This window comes from Callithrix jacchus, chromosome 11 (genome assembly GCF_049354715.1).
Source record: "Callithrix jacchus isolate 240 chromosome 11, calJac240_pri, whole genome shotgun sequence".
Taxonomy (NCBI): Eukaryota; Metazoa; Chordata; class Mammalia; order Primates; family Cebidae; genus Callithrix; species Callithrix jacchus.
This window is the reverse complement of record NC_133512.1, coordinates 37,087,381-37,096,624: the sequence shown is the minus strand read 5'-3', so window position 1 is coordinate 37,096,624 and position 9,244 is coordinate 37,087,381. Positions and strand designations below refer to the sequence as shown.

Below are 9,244 nucleotides of genomic sequence, written 5' to 3'. Positions count from 1 at the left end.
AGAGCAAAACTCCGTCTGAAAAAAAAGAAAAAAAAAAAAAGAGAGAGAGAGAAGTTAACAAGGTCAAGTTGACTGTATCTTATTTTTGAGACACGGTCTCTGCTACCTAGGCTGGAATTCAGTGGTACATCATGGCTTGCTGCAGCTTCAACCTTCCCAGACTCAGGTGATCCTCCCACCTCAGACTCCAGAGTCGCTGGAACTACTGGCACATGCCACCATGCCTGGCTGATTTTTGGCCCAGCACGGTGGCAGGCGTCTGTAATCTCAGCTACGCAGGAAGCTGAGGCAGGAGAATTGCTTGAACCCAGGAGGCGGAGGTTTCAGTGAGACAAGATCTCCCTACTGCACTCCAGCCTGAGCGACAGAGCAAGACTCTCATGGGGCAGGGAGGAAGAAAAGGCGGGGGTGGGGGTTTTGGGAGAGGGCTTAGGCTTTTCATTTACTTCATGAATTGGTTATTTGTTTTCTTTTTTGTTTGTTTGTTTTTTCAAAAAATTCACATGGAATTTTTGGCCGGATGTGGTGGCTCACACCTGTAATCCTAGCACTTTAGGAGGCCGAGGTGGGCAGATTGTCTGAGCTCTGGATTTCGAGATCAGTGTGGGCAACACTGTGAAACCCCATCTCTACTAAAGTACGAAAAATTAGGAGGGTGTGGTGGTGTGTGCCTGTAGTCCCAGCCACTTGGGAGACTGAGGCAAGAGAATTGCTTGAACCCGGAGGCAGAGGTTGCAGTGAGCCAAGATCGTGCCACTGCACTCCAGCCTGGGTGACAGAGCGAGACTCATCAAAGAAAGAGAGAGAGAGAGAGAAAGGTCTTTTATGTATCACACCAACTCCAAAGAATCTAGGTATCCTACTCTCAGATTATCTCTCACCCTGAGAGGTAGGGGTTAAAAGTGTAAATTGAGGAGCCAGGTTTTCTGGGTTCTGATCTCCCCTCTGCCAATCACTGACTGTGTAACCTTCGCAAGTTACTTAAACTCTCTGCTCCTCAGTCTCCTCATCTGCAAAATAGATGTCCTGGTAATAGGCTTATTGTTAAAATTAAACAAGAAAATTAATATTGAAGTCCTTACAACAAAGCTTATAAGGCCTATTAAATGTATTTACGTGTTGGATATTATTTTCTTAATATTTTTATTCTCTCTCCTCAGTTACACACAGAAGATTTTTAAACAACTGTACTTTGTGTTGCCTGACTACATTGTGGCTACAAGTAAAAAGAGATCATTTTTTAACATTTAAATAACATCGATGTCACAAGCAAACCTTTCTGTATATTAAGGACAGAAATCGAAAGGTGTTTTTAAACTTGGAATGAGGTTTTGTTTTGTTTTGTTTTAACAATTTCCAATGTACTTAAGAGTTTTAACATGGCTAATATTAGTGGGAACTGAGCGTCTGAGAAGGAGGTTAGTTCTGCATAAACCCTGCTTTTAAAAAGCTCACACGAAGGGTCAAAGACCAGGAAATGCTCTCACTATAATTCTCATTTTCAGCTGAATTGGACATGGCGACAAGAATGCAGGCCTGAATCACATTATGTTCCAGGAACCTTTAACTTTGCATCATAATGATCTGCGGCCTAACAGAAGCAAATTGCAAGTGGTTTCAAAAGGATAAACTCTAATTTATATTAAGCTTGTATTATAACTTAAGCAGCTCATTTTGAAAGCAAAACTAAAAACCTCATCATTCATGTGATGGCTCCTAAATGCATCCTTTTACATTTTACCTGTAAAATGCTCTGTGTTTGCTGACAGGTTAAATGTATACTATACACAGAGAGCCAACATTTCTCTTTGTAACACCGCAGCAATCTTACTTTTAGCAGCATTCTTATTATTTTAAGCTGTCTCCATTGTCTTCTAAACACCATAATTAGAAGCTGAAAAGCTTACAGCAACCAAACCCAATAAGGTCTCATTATGAACAAAATATTCTACCGTGGCTCAACAAGTGACCCAGTGTATTCCAACAACGTGAAGCCTTCAGCCTCCCTGCCCAATTATGGCCTCAGGTATGTACGTTCCCTTTCAGTATTATTTAGCAACCCATTCAAGTTTTAGCTTCTTGGTCATAATTCTTTTCGTACTGGTCTCTTTCATTCTGTGCAGCTTTCATTTTCCTAGAAAGAAGGGTGGAAAAGAAAACCTGTCTGCTGGAAAGGGTTCAGAGTCTCTCTGATTGGTGGAGTGGTGTTTTGTAAATGAGTTGAATGAGAATCAGTGAGAAGAAAGCTAGAATAATTACACTGATTGACTAAAGAAAAAAGGAGAGGGGGTGATTTCAGGACCAGAGAAATTCTTTCCCCCATCAGATCACTGACTTTTCCATTTGGATGCTTAGTGTCTTTTTCTTTTTGACTCATCTTCTTGAACTCTGCAAATTCAAAGTCCTAAGGGAGAGAGGATTTTAGGCTGGTGCAAAAGTAATTGTGGTTTTTGAAATTGCTCTTAATGACAAAGCTACAATTACTTTTGCACCAAGCTAATATATCAAGTATTATACCTGCATATGATGAAAACTTTCCCCTCTTCTAATAGCAAAAGAAAGCAGAGGGCTGGAAAAAAATTTAAAAAACAAACAAAAAACAGAAACATTAGAAAATCTCTTCTGTTTTCATGTTTTACCTGATATTGTTGCAAATGTTAATCCCTTGCTTCAGCATACTGTCATGTCTTTTTATGTTGACTTTAAAGTTGGAAGTCTTAGGTAAGGGAGAAATGAAATGTGTTTTATATCCTACAGCTATTTCAGAAAATACATTCCACAACCAAGCAGACATAAAGCTGCTTGGTTACGAAGTATTCTCATTTAAATCAAGCATGTGAAATGTGGAAATGAATCTTGGATTTTTTTCTTTATTTCATATTCTGCTGGCAAAATACTGAACTCTGAGAAATGAGCATGTCACAATTGCTTTTAATAAATCTACTTACCTGTCATGTTTTCAAGGTTTCCTTACTATTTGCTAATTATCAAGCTGCATTTCTCTTATTTCTCCAAGCTTGAGGACACAATGAAGTGTATCCATCAGCATAAACCTCAGGGAAGCTGCTTGTCTCTTAAATTCCATCTCAACTGTTAGCTGCTGATTCTCCAAAGCCAGGACAGCCCACTTTGCAAGATTCTCTCTCCTCTCCTCACTTTTAGACCGAGTCTAGATTCGGATTCTCCTTTTCTTTTTCTCTTCTTTGCCACCTAGTCTCCTAAAACACACACACGGCAAGTGCAGGCTGAACTTGCTTATGAAACCTGGGGATTGGGACTCATCAAATCAAAGAGAAAGTCACTTTCAGAGTTGTCTTCCCCTTATGGACATGTAGTTTAAAATTCCATTGGAGAAGTGTCCTCTGTGTCAAGTTCAAGTCAGAAAGTGGGAAAAATGATCCACTGACTTTAAAACCTCTGGACAGACCCTGGAATCTGCCTCCATAGCCGACCCCCCAAGTGCTTTCTAAGTGCTTTAAACCAAAGAGCCTCTGCCCTGGGGAGCCTATTCTCTAAAGAAAGGAGCACTTACCCTGAAATAATCTAATTATTTAATCCTACATTCTCTCCTCAAAGATAGGTGTGATATCCCTCCAGCCTGGCACAGGGTCAGGAATAGAATGCCTCTGCCATTCTGTCTTCCATGCCCACTTCTACTGCACAGAGTTCCTGAGGCAGAGATAAGCGCCCTCGGAATAGCTAGGCTATTCCTAGCCTCAGGGGCTCAGGGGCTGCAGGGCACCCAGACAGACTAGCTATTCCGAGGGCACTGTACTCCACTAGCTCACTGGGACAGATGGAAGGAGAGCCTTCACCTTTCCTGTATTTCTACCCTGCTTGGCTACAGGGCTCAGCTTCTGGGACATTTGGATTCCCTACAACAGTTCCTGAGTCTGAAGTTCTTCCCAAATTTAAAAATAAAAAAGAGGCTGGGCGCAGTGGCTCACACCTGTAATCTCAGCACTTTGGGAAGCCGAGGTGGGCAGATCATAAGGTCAGGAGTTCCAGACCAGCCTGGCCAATATAGTGAAACCCTGTCTCTACTAAAAATACAAAACTTAGCTGAGTGTGGTGGGGTGCGCCTTTAGTCCCAGCTACTCAGAAGGGTGAGGCAGAAGAATTGTTTGAACGTGGGAGGCAGAGGTTGTAGTGAGCTGAGATCATGCACTACAGCCTGAGCCACAGAGTGAGACTCCATCTCAAAAAAAAAAGAAAGAAAAAAAAATGAGAACTGTTATATCATAATTCATTTTATTTAAAAAAATAAAAGACAAATCTTTGCTAAACTCAAAGGATTTTCCTTTTCCTCTTTATTTATTCACATATTAATTCCACCCTGATGTCCATTATCATTTGATGCAAATTTATTCTTAGCAGCAAAAGCTGCATCTACAGGGACCTCTTTAAAAAATTTTTATCTGCCTCTAATTGGATAAAGCCTGTGCTCTGAAGATATAAGACAGAAATTTCATTTCGAGTCCCAGCAGAAGGTGAAACTAAAAAGATTCTTTATAAGGTAGTAACTTAAAAATCCAGCAAACTCCTGAGGATATACTCCTGGAAATCTCAGTGTTACTCAAGTATATGCTACCTGATTTAATTTTCCCTGTTTGGCAGGAATTCCTGGAGGACTGATGACTTCTTCCTTTCTGGAGAGAAGGGCAAAGAGAAAGCTTTAAAGAGAAATTAAATCAAACTACATACACAAGGATGCGGCTAAATGTGGATAGCAATGAACTGATAGCATGAATGCACTGTTTCCAAAGCTTCCTTCCAGTGGTAAGGACCTTAGATTTTATATTTTTCTTGAAATAACTTCTCTATTAAAAAAAATATGTTGGAGCCTTCTGCTTGGGAGAAGATGGAGTAAATGTACTTTACTCTTCTCTAAGTACAGTTTTAAAGCTAAGACATTAGATATAAAACCACCATGAGAAGATTCTGAAAAATGAGGAGAAGGTGGCAGGTGAGCGAATGATCTCAGGGAATGCACTACATGTTTTCTTTTGGCCCCACATATCCCAGACACATAGCAGAAGAATCCAGCAACCTGGAAACACCATCAAGCACAGACAAAATACTGTGCTTTCTAACTGAAGGACCAGGAAAGGGGTAGTTTACCAAGATAGAAAACTTAACAACTCCAGCTAAACCATCAAGGTAAAAGTGTGTACAAAGACAGTAATCCTTTAGCTGATACTATTAAGAGAAGTCTGTGTCGAAGATCTAACAGTGAAGACCTAAGCAAGCAGTGAAGATGTGGCTTAAAGAACACAGTTTCAGGCTGGGCGCGGTGGCTCATGCTTATAATCCCAGCACTTTGGGAGGCCAAGGCGGGTGGATTATGAGGTCAAGAGATCAAGACCATCCTGGTCAATATGGTGAAACCCTGTCTCTACTAAAAATACAAAAATTAGCTGGGCATGGTGACACGCACCTATAGTCCCAGCTACTCAGGAGGCTGAGGCTGGAGAATTGCCTGAACCCAGGAGGCGGAGGTTGCAGTGAGCCAAGATCAAGCCATTGCACTCCAGCCTGGGTAACAAGAGTGAAATTCCGTCTCAAAAAAAACAAAAACAAAACACAGTTTTGTCTGACAATGGGAAGGCACCAGCTAGTGGCTGTATAGACTAGATGTGGCCCCTCAAAATACATACATTGAAACTTAATTCCCAGTGGGATAGTACTGGGAGAGGGAACTTTGGGAGAAGGTTGGATCATGAGAAAGGAGCCCTCTTGAAAGATATTTGTGTCCTTATAAAAGAAAACCAAGACTTCCTTTCCTCTCCTACCATGTGGGGCTACAGCAAGAAGACGGCTGTGAATCAGGAGGAAGGCCGTCACCCCGCACCAAGTCTGCCAAGGTCTTGATCTTGGACTTCAACTTCAGAACTAGAGAAATCTTGATGTTTATAAGACAGCGTACAGTGTTCTCTTATAGCAGCACAATTTGATGAAGACAGTGGCCAAAAGGACATGAGGCTTGGCAATGCCCTGGCTAGGGTGAACCAGGGAGCTGGACTGAGCTTGAGACCTGGGAACAACTGCAGAATCTCCACTTGGATCCCAGGTCAAAGTCTAAGGGGATTTCTATAGTTCACGATTGCCAACTCCCTCTCCCTTCCTCTTTCCATCTCTCTTACAAACCACATCTAGTCATTCACCAAGCCCAGTCAATTTTCCTCCAAGATTTCTCAAATCTATCCTGTTTCTACTTACCCATCACACTGCTATTGTTTTAAGATGATCATATATTGCTGCTTCTAATTTGGCCTTTCTGTCACAAGTCTTAACACAAATCAGATCATGACGCTCCTCTGCATTTGTGTCTCCGTGATAAAATGCACCTTTCAACATCCTTTGAATTTCAACACAGCCTACCTTTTTAGTCTCTGGCTCACCAATCTCACATCTTCAGGCCTTACTCAACTAGTTTCTAGAACATGCTCTCTTAGGCCACCTTGTCTTTGCACCTGCTGATTCTTTCTCTGGAAAATATTTCCCTCTCTGGACTTGCCTCACAATCACTTCTCTGTCCTGGATTGTGAATGAATGAGTGAGTGAGTGAATGAAAGATCAAGTGAGAGACAGCAAAGAGTTATGCCAAGAAGAACTAGTTGGTTTTACCCCTGGAGCAAGACTGCATAAATGATACATTTGCCTAGAAATAGAGAAACACTGATAATATTTACCTGTGAAGAATATGTACTCCAGATTTACCTCATTGCTGTTGTACTAAAAAGTGTGAAAAGAGATAAACAGAGAAAAGGAGAGTAAAGCAGGAGCTAAAAAACAGCCTCGGACTCTAAGAAAACCTTCTCCCTAATTTTTGTGCATTCTCTGCAGTGTTAAAAAAATAAAGAGTTAATTACTATATTCAGATGAAAAGCCCAGATTTTTATTCCTACAGCCACATGAACGAATAAGAAATTACAAGACTCAAGATGTATACAGATTTTAAGTATCTTTTCAAATTATTGAGCATACACTGGTCCCCTCCTTTCTGTTCTTCCTATGGGCTTTGAGCCAAGAGATCTACTGGACTTTTTTCCAGTCCTAATGTCATGTGATTCTGATATCTACTCTAATTCAAAGACTCAAAGTGCCTTTAAAAATTTTTAATACTGGGTTCAGCTGCCAAGGCCACCTGCCTCCAGGTGTTGCTATTTCGAGAAGATTAGGGTGGTTCTAAAACATCTCAAGCTTTTGTTCCCTCTGTTCCACAGAAGCTACTCCTACTTAGGTTTCAAAGCCCGCATAAGGCCGAACTCAGTGGCCTATTGTAAGTCTTCGTCTTATCTGGCCTACCAGTAGCTTTTGACAGATGACAATTCCTTCGTTCTTCAAACCCTTTCTTAGCCTCCTTCTTGGTCTCTCTTCTTGGTTCCTCCTCATCTTTCCAACTCTTAACATGGCAGTGCCCTGGGCTCTGTCTTAGAATTTCTTCTTTTCATGCTCCCTAAGTGCATCCTTCACATTCATGGTTTAAAGAATCATTTATATTCTGATGACTCCCAAATTTATCTTGCTTCCCAGTAAATATGCATGAGCCAGTTCACCTGGACTCACAAGAGCAGACTGTACTCATTTCTTCTCAACTCTGTATTAAGTGACAGTGACTTCCCATTTCAGCTATGGGAAAGTAATTACACCAAAGACATGGGCAAATGCTACGTACTGGGCCTCTTTCCCTCCCACTCCTAGGGAGCTAGTTGTTAAACACTTACCAGCACCACTTTTCCTGATGTCTCCCACTAAACTGCAGATTTGTATATCCAAGTGCCTACTTGACAGCATCCTTTGGCGATATAACTTAACATGTCCAAAACAGAACTCCTCCTGACCCACCCTAATCACAGTCCCCAGCTTTCTCCTCTCCGAAAATGGCAATTCCATCTTTCTGGCTAATCAGGTCAAAAACATAGGTGGTATCATTGACTACTCTCTTCCTCTCATATCACATAGTCAATCCATTAGCAAGTTCTATTCATTTTACCTTCAAAATATATTCAAGACCCTCACAGTTTTTGCTCAAAGGACTCTTCAGGATGCATGGATTTAGATGCATGTTACATAGCCTTTCCAGAATCTGGAGGTCGGGGGAAAGAGAAGCTGTGTCTCCCAATAGATGTCACTAATCTAGTCAGAGTTGCTTGGCCCTTCTTCCCCAATGTTGCCTCCCTCCCAGGAGACTGACTTAACACTCAGGGCAGACAACAGTCTTCTCTACTTCACTTTATTTCAGATTCTGCTTACATACCCTCATATGTGCTTATTTCAAAAAAAAAAAATTGACAGCATGAGTCATCTTTGTCCATATCTTTCCCTTTCACATACTTCAGGAGTTACATGGGAGGGTATATTTGAATTCTGTATTTTTACCATTACTTGAAGCCCATGCATAGTAAGGGAACAAGCCAATGTGGACTTCCTGTGAAGCTAAGGAGCCTTCATTTGCCCAGGCTCGCATGAGGACTCTGGATAGCTGGGAGCCCTAGAGTGTTGGATGTGGAAAGGAAAAGCCAACTTGCCCTCTCGGGTCAAGACTTCGCTAATTAAAGTTAAATTTCTGTTTAAATAATCTGTGACAAAGAAAGTTTCCGTATGTTCTATCCAAATTTTTTTTTGAAATATTTAGGAATGATATTAAATAGATATCTTAAAACAAAACCATCTTCCTGATACTGATCAAATGAGTTTAATCCTGAGTTTATCTGGAACTTCCAGATGGTTTCCACCATATTATCACATACCTGCTACTCTGATAACTCTGATAACTCCCAATCAAAGTAAATGTAAAGCAATAATAAAGTAACCATTATCTCAGAATATATAACGGGATCAAATACAATTCCAGAAACATCAATCAATGACATTTGTTCAACAATATCATCTCAAAAAATTACCACTTCCCCCAACATACCTCTACTAACATTTTGGAAGGTTTGTTCTATCTCCATCCACCCAGGAAAGGACAGAGCAGGGTCCTTCAAACAGAGTACAGAAAAACCACACTAACAGCCTAAGAAAATAATATCCAAAAAAGACATTTCAGCTTTCCACGTTTTACAATTTTAGTTGGCTAGCGTTTGAATGGCTGAAGTGCAGATGGGTCAGCTCCCTTAAATGTCACCCACTATCCTGTCAATAACCAAGGACAAAACAAACAGATGCTTAAAGAATGGAGTGGGGTGGAGGGCAGATGGGGAGGGAAGAAGGACATGCTAGAAATAATTCTGGGTTT

The 9,244-nt window shown here is 41.0% G+C and overlaps 1 long non-coding RNA gene across 1 annotated transcript; it reads left to right on the top strand.

Annotated features, from left to right (window-relative positions):
• Window positions 1-462: 462 nt before the first annotated feature.
• On the top strand, window positions 463-6,876 carry LOC128928410 (uncharacterized). The gene is made up of 2 exons (XR_008473343.2): window positions 463-2,026; window positions 4,618-6,876. It is a non-coding gene; the product is annotated as an uncharacterized LOC128928410 (long non-coding RNA).
• The last annotated feature ends 2,368 nt before the right edge of the window (window positions 6,877-9,244 follow it).